This window comes from Mesoplodon mirus, assembly GCF_964341445.2.
Source record: "Mesoplodon mirus genome assembly, chromosome: 7".
Taxonomy (NCBI): domain Eukaryota; kingdom Metazoa; phylum Chordata; class Mammalia; order Artiodactyla; family Ziphiidae; genus Mesoplodon; species Mesoplodon mirus.
The window spans coordinates 27,075,341-27,089,551 of NC_138983.1; the positions used below are offsets into that span (position 1 = coordinate 27,075,341).

General features: G+C 42.9%; 1 long non-coding RNA gene across 3 annotated transcripts in view; it reads left to right on the forward strand.

Annotated features, from left to right (window-relative positions):
• Positions 1 to 14,211, forward strand: part of LOC309807206 — a 197,026-nt gene that overhangs the window by 169,629 nt on the left and 13,186 nt on the right. The window contains exon 3 of one of the 3 annotated variants that reach the window (XR_014294525.1): positions 9,917 to 10,128. The exons of 1 other annotated variant lie outside the window; for it this stretch is intronic. This is a non-coding gene — a long non-coding RNA (uncharacterized lncRNA). Of the gene's footprint in view, positions 1 to 8,537; positions 9,314 to 9,916; positions 10,129 to 14,211 lie in introns of those variants that run through there. One more of the 3 variants, XR_014294527.1, reaches the window with a different exon arrangement.

The window sequence follows — 14,211 nt, forward strand, 5'->3', positions numbered from 1 at the left end:
ATTGACATAGAAACAAATTCATAATATATAATTGATTGAAGCAAGCAAATTGCAGTATGATCTGTTTTATTCAGAACAAAACAAAAATCTCCTTTTCTGAAAAACAGTTTGAAAAGATGTATACCAAAATGTTAATTTTGGTTATCTCTGAGTTACGGAATAAAGGGAAATTAAAAATTTTTTATTTTTGTTTATCTATATTTTCTATTTTTTCTACAATGTGCATGCATTAATTATGTAATAAAAATTATTTAAAAATCGTGAAGAAACAAGTGACAAATAAGACTTAAAGCCACCCAAGTGTGTGGACTGATTGGGAACCCTCTGAGCTGGGTACCTGCATGCTTTAGTAGCCTCTTTCTGCGGCAGAAGCTCCAAGTCCTTTCAGCTTCCAAAATCACACTGTGGTGAATTAAAGAAAAAGAAAAAACTCCTTATCTTCCATCCTCTGTCTTCTCCAACTTGGCTTTCTCTAGATGGAAAGCTCTCAGAGAGTTGTTGCTGGTGTATTTGGTATTCTAAACTGTTCTCCACGTGTTTTAAGTGTTTTCTGCTCCCTGGTCAATTTAAAATAGGTTTTTAACTGCTGCTCCTCACAGGCTCCTGGACTTTTCCATAACTAATTGGAAGATGTTGGATTTTAAGGACCTCATGGAATGAATAAGCACCTTCCTTAACTTCCGTTCTCCCTTTTTCTCAGCAGGCCCAGGAACGATCGCCACATTCCTGGCGAGGAGTTTCAGGGGAGGGCCTGAAAGATCTAATAGTCACTTTTCAAAGATGCTTTCTTTGAACTCTCTCACTCAGAGAGCAACTACAACAAAGACAAAAAGCACAGCAGTTGTGATATCATTAATGTGTCCCTCTAACCCACTCTCTCAGGGCCGTCACTCATGGTTGACTCTACTTCTGGATGTCCCAAAACATCAGATCATCATCTACCACATTTACCCTTTAAGATGGTGTTTTCCTGTGAATTGAGCATCATGTCATGGTCTTCTTATTTTTATTCAAAATGTTTTAATGAATTTGTTTCACATCCTTCATTTCTGGGTCTTGAGTTCTTCATCAGACCCTTTAATATTCAGTCTCTGAGCACGGATTTAAAGATTTTTGCTTGTTATATATTGTGCCTCTTGAGATATGTTGGACTTTCTTGTCATCTTGACACTGATTTACCAGAATGAACTTCCTGGGGGAACAGTGTTATGAAGAAATTGTTCCACTCTGACAGCAGATGATTTTCATTAGTTTTGCTGAGTTTAGAGACCCAGTGCAGGCACTTTGAAAATTGCAGTAGCGATGATCTGCAGGCAGCTGGGTCTGGGCATTTTCCTAATGTGACCTATTGCCAGCTCATTATATTAGCTTCTTATGTTTGGAGATAGGCAACCGAGTTTATATATAGATTTCATTTTTAAAAAAAATATTGCCAAGTGGCAAGTAAACATAGCATGTGGTAAAGCCTTGTTTATTTATTCAATCTCGTATCTTACTCAACTTTAGTTCTTAGAAATCTTTCTTATTACTTATGATATCATTTGTCCTATAAAATAAAGCCAAAATGTGCTTAAAAGCAACATGAAACTAACCAAAGGAAAAATTCAGTATTCTTCGGGTCATGGTTGTTCAAAATGTGAAGTGGTCAGAAAATATTTCTTCCTATTTTTATCTTAACTACCTCCGATCCCTTTCAGGAGCAAAACAGCTTAAAAGTTTGCAAATAAATTCATTTGTCTATGTAGTCATTTCCCTTGGGTTTGGAATAATCTTCCTTAACTACGTGAAAAACCTAGACCTAAGGTTATACTCAGAGAGAAAGTCAGACAAGACCACAGGTATAGCCATGCCAAGTGATAGGTAACTGAGGATGCAGAGGTACCATTTAGGAAACTACTGAGAACTGGGTTTGGTGGCAGTAGTGGGATGAAAGCTCATGGCTCCAGAGAGATGTTTAAGGAGGGGCTCAAAGGACTGATACCTGTGCCCTTACTGGCTGACTGGCTTGGAATCTGGATAGGGAGATACTGACTTGGATGATTTCCAAGAGCCATTTCTGCACTGAACTGCTATAATTCTTTACAAAAATAGTCATCCCTTTCCTAGTATCATGTTTAGTTCTTCAAACAGCTCTTGGTTCTGCTCTGGGCCAGGCTCTATGCTGGATGTCAAGAAATAAAAATGGATAAAGCAACAGTGCCTTTTCTTGAGCTGCTTACATTTAGGTGGGGGAGATGCAAATGGTACTTACAATGGGTAACTGAGGTAGAAATCAACCTGGAGAGTGTGGTGTTACAGTGAGGAACCCATTTCATCATAGCCTCAAAGACTAGAAGGATGGTGGAGGCCCCTGTTTTTGCTATAGGTACTGTTACTGTCAAACACTGACCTTTGTTAAGAGGTGGAAGCGAGTCAGCCAGGAAAGGCCCAGGTATCAGTCCTTTGAGCCCCTCCTTAAACATCTCTGGAGCCACGAGCTTTCATCCCACTACTGCCACCAAATCTAGTTCTCAGTAGTTTCCTAACTCAGTAGTTTCCTTTCTCTCCATCCACTCTTGCCTTCACCAGTCCATTCCCTACAGGGCTAATGCAAACATGATCATGACTCTCTCTGCTCTTTAAACCTCCACAGCAGCTTCCCATTCTGTTAGGCTAAAATCCAATTTGTACAGGATTGGGTCCAGTCTTTCTATCCTGTCTCATCCACTACCATTCTCCCCTCCTGTTCTGTGGTCCAGCCACGGGGCCTCACTGGCCTCCCTTCAGTTCCTCAGAAGCTCTATCCTCCCACCTGCCTCCATCTGGGTCAGGCTCCTTTGTTATAGCGTCTCACACAACCATGTCCATCTCCTGCAGAGCACTTCCCCTCAGTGTGTATTGATGTATTCCTCATGGTCTCTCTTTGATTAAGTGTAAGCTGTGCCAAGGAAGAGAATCCTTCACTGCCGTATCACTGGCACCAAACCCAGTGATTGGTTAAGTCAGTAAAACTTAAGGTGAGGTCTAGGTTGATTTACCATTTTCTGTTGAGAAGGATTAGCTCCACAGATTGGTATGATTGCATCATTGCCACAAAGGGACCAAACAACTTCCATTGTACCTCTTGAGTAAATTCCTGTCTGTTGTGACAATGCGGCAATCATTAAATTCTGTAATAATTTACTATGCAAATTACATTGGCTCAAACTTACTCTGGCTCAACTGCTGCACCTGTCCTCTCTCCCCTTCAAAGCATCTCTCAGCTCTTCCTGGAAGTTCCTAAAGTGTAACCGTTGCCACGCCTCATCCATCCTGTCCTTTCCCTCTTGCTCTACTCACCTGATTCTCATGTCCCAGTGGACATGTTCTCGAAACCACTTGAAGGAACAACAGAGTGGCCTTGTCAGTAGTCCCCCTGTGAGATCACCATATCCACACCCCGGTTGGCTACCAGGGTTTTGACACAAGGGGACTTCCCCAAATAAAGGAAATGTTTGGCCCAAAGACAAATGTAAGTTTCTACCGCTAGAGACCAAAACTGTTCAAAAAGCTTAAAAAACAAAAATAACAACAAAAATCTTTAAGTTGCCCTAATCAGCCAAGACATATGAGATATGCATTGCCTTATTTAATTGTCACAAAAATCCTATCATGTCTGTGCTACTGTCTTCATTTTAGAGATGAGAAAAACTGAGGCTCTAGGATGTTGAGTGACTCACTGAAGTCCAACAGCATCAGGGCCATGATTCAAACCCAGGTCTAATGACTTTAGCTCTTAACCAGTATTTTATACTGCAGGCCAAGGTCAACAGAAATGGCTGACATGGGGACTTGCATACAATTAATTTCAGTTAGCCCTTGTAGACCAAAATCATTCTGTAAAGGCAATATCCAAAGAGGCTTGACTGAAGATAAATTGTTTATATAAAGATACACAGAGTATATTCCTAAGTGTTAGTTTCATCATCTTAATCTTTTAACTTTATACGTGCTCACATTTAAGGCATTTTCTCTCCAGGTCTGTATTTCTAAATGTTTATGTATTTCTCCTTGTAACCACATAACCTCCTAACACCACCCATGCAGGGGCCTCCTGTGCAGACTCTCAAGGCCTGAGTTTCCCTTCAGCTGCTCATGTGATGCTCCTTGGGGACTCAGCACAGTCATGGGGTCATGCTACCCAGCTTGTGCTTATTCTTAGTTTCAGGTAGTGTGGGGATGGATTTCCTGCCAGAATCCTGCCTTGGCATGCCATGTAACTGACCACAAGCCATGGCCCATCGTATGCTATTTATAGCAAGTGACAAAAATAACCTCACCCCTCTGAAAGGTGTATTTGTGCCATATGCCCCCTGGCCTCCTACCATCTGACAGGCACGTCTCTCCAGACCTCAGGATGCAACAGGACTGTCTCTTCACACTGACCCAGAGGCACTGTGTCCCTCTTGTGTACACGCCTCCTGCTCCAGAGGCAGCCAGGGGTAGGGAGGCACCAAGGCAGGGCCTCAGCCCTGGGGTCAAGGCAGAACATAGTAACAGACCCAAGGAAGGAGCTTGGGGAGTGGGAGTAAGATAAGACCAAACCCAGTTGTTGGAGTTGGGTGCAAAATCAGGGTGAGATCATGAACACTGCAGATCTGATTCTGAGTTGTGAATGCCCCAGAGACCCACTGATCTCCAAGCCTGGCCTGGGCCTGAGTTTGGGGATGGGGAGGTTAATGGAAAGGGCTGGAGTGACCAGCAGAGTGTGGACAGACTCTGCCCCTCTCTAGCCGCATGCAGGTGAGCAACTTACTTCATCTCTCTGGGCTGTTGCCTTATCTGAGCGGGTAGACCTAGAGGAACAACTCCCATGCTAGGTGTGTGCATCAGAATCACCTGGGACCTTGTTAAAATCAGGGTGCCTGGGGCCCTCCTTGTACACTGATTCAGAAGGTCTGGGAGGATCCTGGGGGTCTGGACATTTTGCAGGTTCCCCAGGAGATTCTGATCCGCACACCAGTGTTGGAGAGCCCCTGTACGAAGTGAGCCCCAAGGGGTCTTCCAGCTCAAACGTCCCTTTATGCTAAAGTTTACTAAACCAGGTGGAAGAAAGCATAGAAGATAGGCATTCACCTCAATTATTAGGCAGCATTAGAATCAGACACTTTATCAGTCGCTTGTTGCATCCTGAGAAATATCAGTTGGGAGCTTATTCAAAGCCAGCTTTTTGCATGTTAGGCTGAAACTCTGGGCTTGATTTCACCCTCTTCTTTTTATTTATTTTTTATTTTTATTTTTTTTATTAGTTTCTGCTTTATAACAAAGTGAATCAGTCATACATATACATTTGTTCCCACATCCCTTTAGGCCATCCCTCCCTGTCCCCCGGTTTAATTACGAGGGGTGACAAACCGGGGACCAGAAAGACAAATCCAGGCAGGCCACACATGAGTTTTACTTAGTCCGCCCAGTGTTAAACAAACAAAATTCAACTGAGTGAATTTGAAGATCGAATTGGCTTTATTCATCCCATGTAGTTAAATAGAAGGGTGCTCTGAGGAGTTGTACAAAGTGAAAGGTTTTTATAGGTGAAAGGAGGGTGGGTCAGGAAGGTATTAGCAGGAGAAAAGAAAGGACTGTTTCAGGCCAGACTGTCTTCTTTAGGGGGAGGGGAATGGCAGGGGTCTTTATCAGGCAGATAACCTTGTTCCCATAGAGTGACTGTTTCAGATTGACTGTTTCAAAGGTCGAATTTCTAGGAAGGATTGAAACCGCAATTAAGCCTTGGTTTGCTGTCTGAGGGGGCAAATGACTCCATTTGGGGCTTGAGCTTTCTTTTTCATGCCAGTATTTTTTTAAAAGTCTGAATTTGTGCGGGGTCAGACTGGGCATTTGCTTTCCAGCTCACCCTGGACCTGCCACCCCAAGTGTGTTACACCAGTGGCTTCAGCTCTTCGCCCTCCCTGCCTAGACCCTGACGTCAGATCTGAGCTCAACTCCTGTGTCTAGCCCGAACCTCTTTCTGAACATTAGCCCCATAGATCCAGATGCCTCTTGATAGATAATCCAGTTTGTGTACTTAACAGAAGGCCTCGCGTGTAGTACAGGGCTAAATAAATCTTAGCTAAGGGTGTTGTTATCCCTGCTGTGCACCTCTTCTTAGGGTCTCACAGGCACCTCAGCTCAACCTGTTCAAAGCAGCACTCATCACTTTCCTCACCTTCACCCCAAGCCTCTTCTCCCTGTTTCCTCTTTCCACAAATGATCTCATCATTAAGTCACCTAGACTGGGAGTGGCCCTGGGCTCTTTTGTCTCCTTCATTCTGATTCATCATCACAGCTTATGAAAAATCTCTCTTGATTCCATCTAGTTTTCTCCATCTCTGCTGTCACCATTCTAGTCCCAGACACCATCATTTTTGCCAGAACTATGTAGTTACCTAATTATTCTCCTGCACACATTATTGTTTCCATCTAACCCATTGTTCAGTTCAAAGCCACAGTTTTTTTTTGTTTTTTTTTGCGGTACGCGGGCCTCTCACTGTTGTGGCCTCTCCCGTTGCGGAGCACAGGCTCCGGATGCGCAGGCTCAGTGGCCATGGCTCACGGGCCTAGCCGCTCCGCGACATGTGGGATCCTCCCGGACCGGGGCACGAAACCGTGTCCCCTACATCGGCAGGCAGACTCTCAACCACTGCACCACCAGGGAAGCCCCGAAGCCACAGTTTTGTTAGGGGAACCACTGACTGAAACTGCCTGTCCTCGCCAGGCACTATAGTAACCACTTGCATGAGTTACCTTACAACAGGAGGTCAACAACTACCACCAAATGGAAGAATTTGGGAAAGGTCAAAAGGAGAGAGGAGAGTCCAGTCCATATGTCCTGCCAACCTCCCAGAATCCTGCTCGCTGGAATCCAACTTGGCTGAGTGATGTGTGTGCCACCAGGAAGCACCCTGAGTCCGAGTACTTCGCCAGAGACAACCTGGAAACTAACCCCATCACCACAGAACCTGAGACTGCAGGCCACGTGGCAGAGCAGTTCTCCTGGGTTCCCTTGCCCTCCTGCTCTCCACCTTGGGGGCCCCTTTCCAAGAAAGTCTCTTGCTTTGTCAGCATGTGTGTCTCCTCAGACAGTTCATTTCCAAGTGTTAGACAAGAGACCACTCTTGGGGCCTGGAAGGGGTCCCCTTTCCTGCAACAGTTTTACTAAATAAATTTGATCTTGCCTCTCCCCTGCCTGCAGTGGCTTCCCAGGGCCCCAGGATAAAACCCAAATTCCTTACCAAGACCCTCCCCAGTCTGGCTCCTGCTTCCTCCCCAGCCTCCCCCGGCAGTCTGCATTCCAGCCATCTGGGATTTGTGTTGTCTCTTGGATTGTCACAGGGAAGAGCTAAATCAGACTCCACCCTGGATCTGTTTCTTTGACTTTAACCTTTGCTTTTTAAAAAATATTTATTTATTTATTTATTTATTTATTTATTTATTTATTTATTTATTGGCTGCGTTGGGTCTTTGTTGCTGTGCACGGGCTTTCTCTGGCTGTGGCGAGCGGGTACTAATCTTCATTGCAGTGCGCAGGCTTCTCACTGTGGTGGCTTCTCTTGTTGTGGAGCACAGGCTCTAGGCACACGGTCTCTAGGCGCGTGGGCTTCAGTAATTGTGGCTCCAGTCTCTAGAGCGCAGGCTCAGTAGTTGTGGCACACCGGCTTAGTTGCTCCTTGGCATGTGGGATCTTCCCGGGCCAGGGCTTGAACCCGTGTCCCCTGCATTGGCAGGTGGATTCTTAACCACTGCGCCTCCAGGGAACTCCAAGAAAATGTAATTCTTAAAGTCACAGGAACAATTAAAGAAAATGCAGTTCCTTCACTGGACTAAAATGTAGATATTGGCTTTACCTAGTAAGCCAGAATGAAGGAGAAAATGTGAACTTTGTCTGTAGAGAGCCTGAGGTTTGGGCCTAGACCACCACTTACTGCATGCATGCCTTTGGAAAATTTATTCAGCCTCCCTGCTTTACTTTCTTTCTTGTAAAATGGGGAAAATGAGACCTACCTTGCAGGATGGCTTTGAAGACTGAATACAAAATGTAAAGGACCCAGCACAGCCCTGGTGACCAGGTGCTCATCGATGGCATTGTTTAAAAGTCCTCCTGCATTTTAATTATTTAAAGGTCTCGTGGCCTGGCTCAGAGTTACAGGGAGCTCAGGACGTACTGTACTCCCGGTGGGAAGAGGCACTATGTCTCTACTGTCAGTGCCTTAAGAGAATGAGGAAAAGCTGGCAGAGCACTAGGAAAGCAATTGCAGCAAAGAAGCATGGGAAATGAAGATGGGAGAATTTGGTTCTCACTGGATCTCGGAGTCACACTGAAGAGCAGGGATTTCTTTTCCTGTTCCCTTTTCCTTCTCACTTGCTCAGGAGGGAGGCTTCTCAGGGAGGGCAGCCAGAGACAGGATCCCAACGGGCAGAAGAAGGAGCCTTGCTTCTCCAGTCTGCTTCTCTCTCCAGTGGTTTAATGAAATTCATATTCAGACATTTAAAAAAAATAACACTTTGGTTTTTTAATTTCAAAGGCAAATCATGTTCATTCTGGAAAATTCATAGAGGCCAAAAGAAGAAAAAAATTATCCAAAATTCTACTGCTAGATAACTACTGAAACCATTTGGGAGGCTATCCTTTCAAAGTTTTTTCTAAGCAATAAGGACATAAACCAGTATATTCTTATAATAACAAACGAGATCGAATGGTACGTACTGTTCCGTAATGTGATCTTTTTCACTGGACAGATTTCCATGTCAGTAAATGAATGTATCTAATGTCATGATGGATGACATCAGTGGATGCTCAGGTAGCCAGCCACAGGCACCCATGGTGCCCTCCCTGGATGGAGACTTGTAGTTTGTTTCTGTGAACCATGATTCAGTGAGCAGCTTTGTAGTCGAACTTAATACAACCCACAATTGTTTCCTTACAGTGAATTCTCACATTCAGTCTTAATTTTCTCAAAAAAAAAAAAGAAGACAATAAGACAATGTGATTAAAAATTTTAAATCACAAGGAGGCCTCTTTGGAGAGGAGGGAAGAAACTGTAACTCAGCATGATGCTTTTTATTTCCGATTCTGCTCAACCTCCACATTTATCTCAAGCACAGCCTCATTTCTCATCAACAAACTTCAGAAACAAGACAAAGTCCTTGTCCTTAAAGAGATTACAATCTAGTAGCAGATATAAGAGACACAATAATTCTCTTTCATTTACACAAAAGTACGTGATTTTTTACCATGAGAAGCGAGGACAAAATGGATACAATAATAATAATAGCCAATGTTTAATGAGAACTTACCATATCTGTGAACTGTTAGTATATTAAATGTTATACAATGTTGGGCTTCCCTGGTGGCGCAGTGGTTGAGAGTCCGCCTGCTGATGCAGGGGACACAGGTTCATGCCCCAGTCCGGGAAGATCCCATGTGCCGCAGAGCCGCTGGGCCCGTGAGCCATGGCTGCTGAGCCTGCGCGTCTGGAGCCTGTGCTCTGCAACGGGAGAGGCCAAAACAGTGAGAGGCCCGCGTACTGCAAAAAAAAAAAAAAAAAAAAAAAAAAAAAAAAAAATATATATATATATATATATATATATACACACATACAATGTATATACAATTGTATAACAAATGTTACACAATGTTATACAATGTATAACAACTGTTAGTATATTAAATGTATACAATATATACAATGTTATATACAGAATAAGCATTGTGATGTAACTTTCCAGGTATTGCGGCCTGAAAACGGGCTTGCTGATGTCCCCCATGGTGGGGTTCATAGTGACCAATCAGTGCACCTTCCACTCACCGGTCGGCTTTCCTCAGATTCCAGTGGCTGTGTTGGTCATGGAGAAAGTTGGTCATTCCAGCATGCATTACCGCCTTGCTCTGTTTCCCCACAAGCCCACCAAGGAGCCACCTTCCGTCAATCTCCGGCACCTCAGTGATGGCTTTTTCTTTGGCCCCCCCAAGCTGGGGCAGTTTGCCACTTTGGCCTGTACCACTGGGTCTTCAGTCCATGTCTTTGTGAATCCAGCCATCAGCAAGCTGGTGGGCCTTCCTGAAGACTTCCGGCGGGGCCTCCTGTTGCTGATGAGCCCGGCTCCAGTGTGAAGGTTTGTATGGGAATCGCGCCTGCCAGAAAATAAAGTGTAGATGATCCTCTAAACAATTTCTTTTTTTTAAAATTTAAGTATAGTTGATTTACAATGTTGTGTTAGTTTTAGGTGTACAGCAAAGTGATTCAGTTATACATATACATATTTTTTCAGATTATTTTCCATTTAGGTTAGTACAAGATATTGAATATAATTCCTGGTGCTACACAGTAAATCCTTGTTGCTTATCTATTTTACGTAGAGTAGTTTGTATCTGTTAATCCTATACTCCTAATTTATCCCTACCCCCTCCCTTTCCCCTTTGGTAACCAAAAGTTTGTCTTCTATGTCTATGAGTCTGTTTCTGTTTTGTATACAGATTCATTTGTATTATTTTTTAGATTCCACTATTAAGTGATACCAAATAATATTTGTCTTTCTCTGTCTGCCTTACTTCGCTAAGTATAATATTCTCTAGGTCCATCCATGTTGCCGCAAATGGCAATATTTCATTCTCCAGACGGTTTCTTTTTATTCCTTAGCATGTTTTTTCACCCTTAGGAGAGGGTATTTTTTACCCTTTATGAGAGTCACCTAGCTCCACCGATCAAGCATCTCCTTGCGTCAGGCCTGGGCAAAGCGCTTCACACTCAGGGCCTCAACTGAGCCCCCCACAACCACCCAGCCGGGCTGGTGCTGCTCTTGCCTCCTTTTACAGAAGAGGGAAAGGGGGCTTGCAGAGTGGAAGTAATTGGCCTAAAGTCGTTCAGCTAGTGAGTGGGTCTGACTCTCAAGTCACCTGGGCGTGCTCTCTAAGGGCATCTTTCTTTGTCTCAAGTATCTTAGCAGCACGGCCACATACTTGCTGTAGTTTAGGACCGCTAATCTGATGTGAGTCATTAAATGTCCTCAGCTTCTTATACTTAATAACCATGTGAACTCTTTCATTTTTAAGTTGTGAACTTTAAAAAAAAACAAAAACTTTCTTTCATATATTTAAAACAACAAACACCTTTGAGAATTTTCTGATAAATCCACAACCTCCATCAGTCACTAATGCCACATGTGGAAATCTAAAATTAACCACAAATAAACAAAATCTTTGATGCTGAAATACGTAAGGACCTTATTTTGGTGTAATAATAAAAATGGTTACCATTTCCTGAGCACTGACCACACAAAATGCTTTATGTTCGTTACCTTAATTCATCCTATTTCTCTTCTACAAGGTAAGAGTTATTGTCGCCATTTTTCAGATGAGAACGTTAAAGCTTTAAAGGGAACATCTGGAGTTGGCGAAGGTGTTCTAGTCCAACCTCTGCCTCAGTCCTGAGAAAGGGAAACGCACAGGCTTAATTTCTCTGGGCCTCAGTTTCCTCCTCATAAAATATAACCTTTCCCAGCTGGGTCTCTGAATGTTTTTGAATGTGCAGAGAGTCTTTGATCTGCTTTTGAATTACATTCCAAATCCCTACCACATATAACTAGCTTTGGAATACCCTGACCGTGACAAAAACAACATTAAAAGCTATTCCTGGGCTTCTCTGGTCGTGCAGTGGTTAAGAATCCGCCTGCCAATGCAGGGGACACGGGTTTGAGCCCTGGTCCAGGAAGATCCCACATGCCGCGGAGCAACTAAGACCGTGCACCACAACTACTGAGCCTGCGCTCTAGAGCCCGCGAGCCACAACTACTGAAGCCCGTGCACCTAGAGCCCGTGTGCCTAGAGCCTGTGCTCCACAACAGAGAAGCCACCACAATGAGAAGACTGCGCACCACAACGAAGAGTAACCCCCGTTCTCCGCAACTAGAGAAAAGCCCACACGTAGCAACGAAGACCCAACACAGCCAAAAATAAATAAATAAATTTATAAAAAAATAAAAGCTATTCCTTTGTCATTTAATCCATTCAGTTTCACCCAGTAATAGATCCGTTTTCAGGTTTTAAAACACTTCCCACAAGAATTCTAAATCTTGGCAAGACCACTAACCAGCAGCCTGGTGTTTGCAGGCATTGATCTGTCTGACCTCTGGCATTTGACCACCTGAGGAAGGTCATCAGGGAAAACTCAGTCCTTGCAGTTCTTGCATGTGCATTACTTACCTCATCTTTATAACTACCTCAAATCCAGTTTGAGTGTTTCCCCAGACCCAGACCCTGGAACTGACCAGAATTGAGAGTGCAGATGGATTCTTGGAAATAGCTCCAAGTTCATGTAAATCTCATGAGTTAAAGTGCTGATGACACAATCTTTCCACTGTTCAAAATTTTAAAACTTGAATGCGAGCCAAAGTGGTGGGTGTTATGGCACTCACTGGTTTTTAGTGGGAAGTTCTAGCATTATGAACTTGTTTGAAGAATACAGAAAGAGGGACTTCCCTGACCGTCCAGCGGTTGAGACTTTGCCTTCCAATGTGGGAGGGGCGGGTTTGATCCCTGGTCCGGGAGCTAAGATCCCACATGCCTCGGGGCCCAAAAACCAAAACATAAAACAGAAGCAATATTGTAACAGATTCAATAAAGACTTTAAAAATTGTCTACATCAAAAAAATCTTTTAAAAAAGAATACAGAAAGAATAATAATAAAAAAAATTACTGAGAGAGCCAAATCTTTAGTTGCATGTACTTGGAGGAAGCTAGATTTTACTACAAAGGTGGCAAAATAAATCTAGACTTTTTAAAAATCCAGTCAGCGGTTCACCACTTTACGCCACATGATGTTTTTACTGAGCTGCTAACAAGTAGGCATGTAGCTGTTGTTTGCTGGGCACTTCTGAGCAGATATGACTCCTGCGTTTGCTAACGAGGAACAAGTACAGTAGTAATCCAAGCGGGTAAAGAAAACCTTCAGGTGTGCAGATTTTCTAACTACATCTTTGTTACACTCGAATTCGTTCAAAAATCTACAGTAAGAGACAAGAGGTACAAAATATGTGTCCATGTTTTGCTTGGACAGATTGTGGCTCCTAGCAATTAATGCTTTCAGTCACATTAAGCATATAAATAATGCTTTGTGACATAACAGTATTTCTCATTACAGATCAATTTTGTAGCATTTGTTCATAATCAGACTTGAAATGTTACCTAGAAACAAAATACGTTTTCCTTGAAACAGTCAGACCCTATTAGAAATCTAAGGCTTTACAAATCACCATGTTAACAGCTATGTCCCCTAGCTAAGGCTTTCTTTCCTTAAATAGTGTTAAATTCAGCCCCAGAAGCACTAGTCTCTTTGAGGGTTCTCTTCTTATGTGCACTGACTTGAAAGGAAAAACTTAGTGCTCAAAATATATTTAATGTCTTACTATGTATAACTTAATAAACCAACCAGTATTCCCTTTTGGGGGAAAAATAACGTTAGCACCTTTTAAAAGTGTTATGCTTATAATTGGGTTACACTATATTATTTTCTCATTTTTTAAAAGACAGGTTCTCATTGCTTGAAAAAAATGTGTCAGCCTATTTCTAGGTAAGAGGAGTTATTCTCATTTCCTGACCACATATACTGTGGGTGAGCAAAGAAATAAAGGGAACATTAGATTCAGAGATTTGGAGCAGTAAAATTTAGTGTTGAACTGCAGAGATTTTGGAGCAAGGAACACCTGGATTCGAGTTCTGGTCCTGCCATATAATCACTCTGGAATCTTGGGCAAATTACTTTTCATTCAGCAAATATTAGCTATTTTGTAAAAATTTTTTGTAGTATCCCCCCAGGAGTATTCTCTTTGATTAAAGCTACAACCTCTCATTCATTCAACAAATAATTACAGAGTAGTTACTGTAGGTTAGGCTCTACAGTTCTAGGTCCTGGGAAGCAGCAGTAAATTGGACAAATCAGGCTATTGTTGTCATAGAGCTTATGTTCTAGCTCCGGGAAGGTGGACAACATACAAACAAGATAATGTCAAATGGTACATTTGGTTGAATGGGGCACCCCCCGCAAAAGATATGTCTACCTCCTAACTCCTGGAACCTGTGAATGTGAGCTTACTTGGAAAAATGGCTTTTTGCAGATGTAATTTAGGATCTAGGATTAGATCACCCTTGATTATCCAGGTGGGCCCTAAAGCCAATGACAAGTGTCCTTATAAGAGACACAC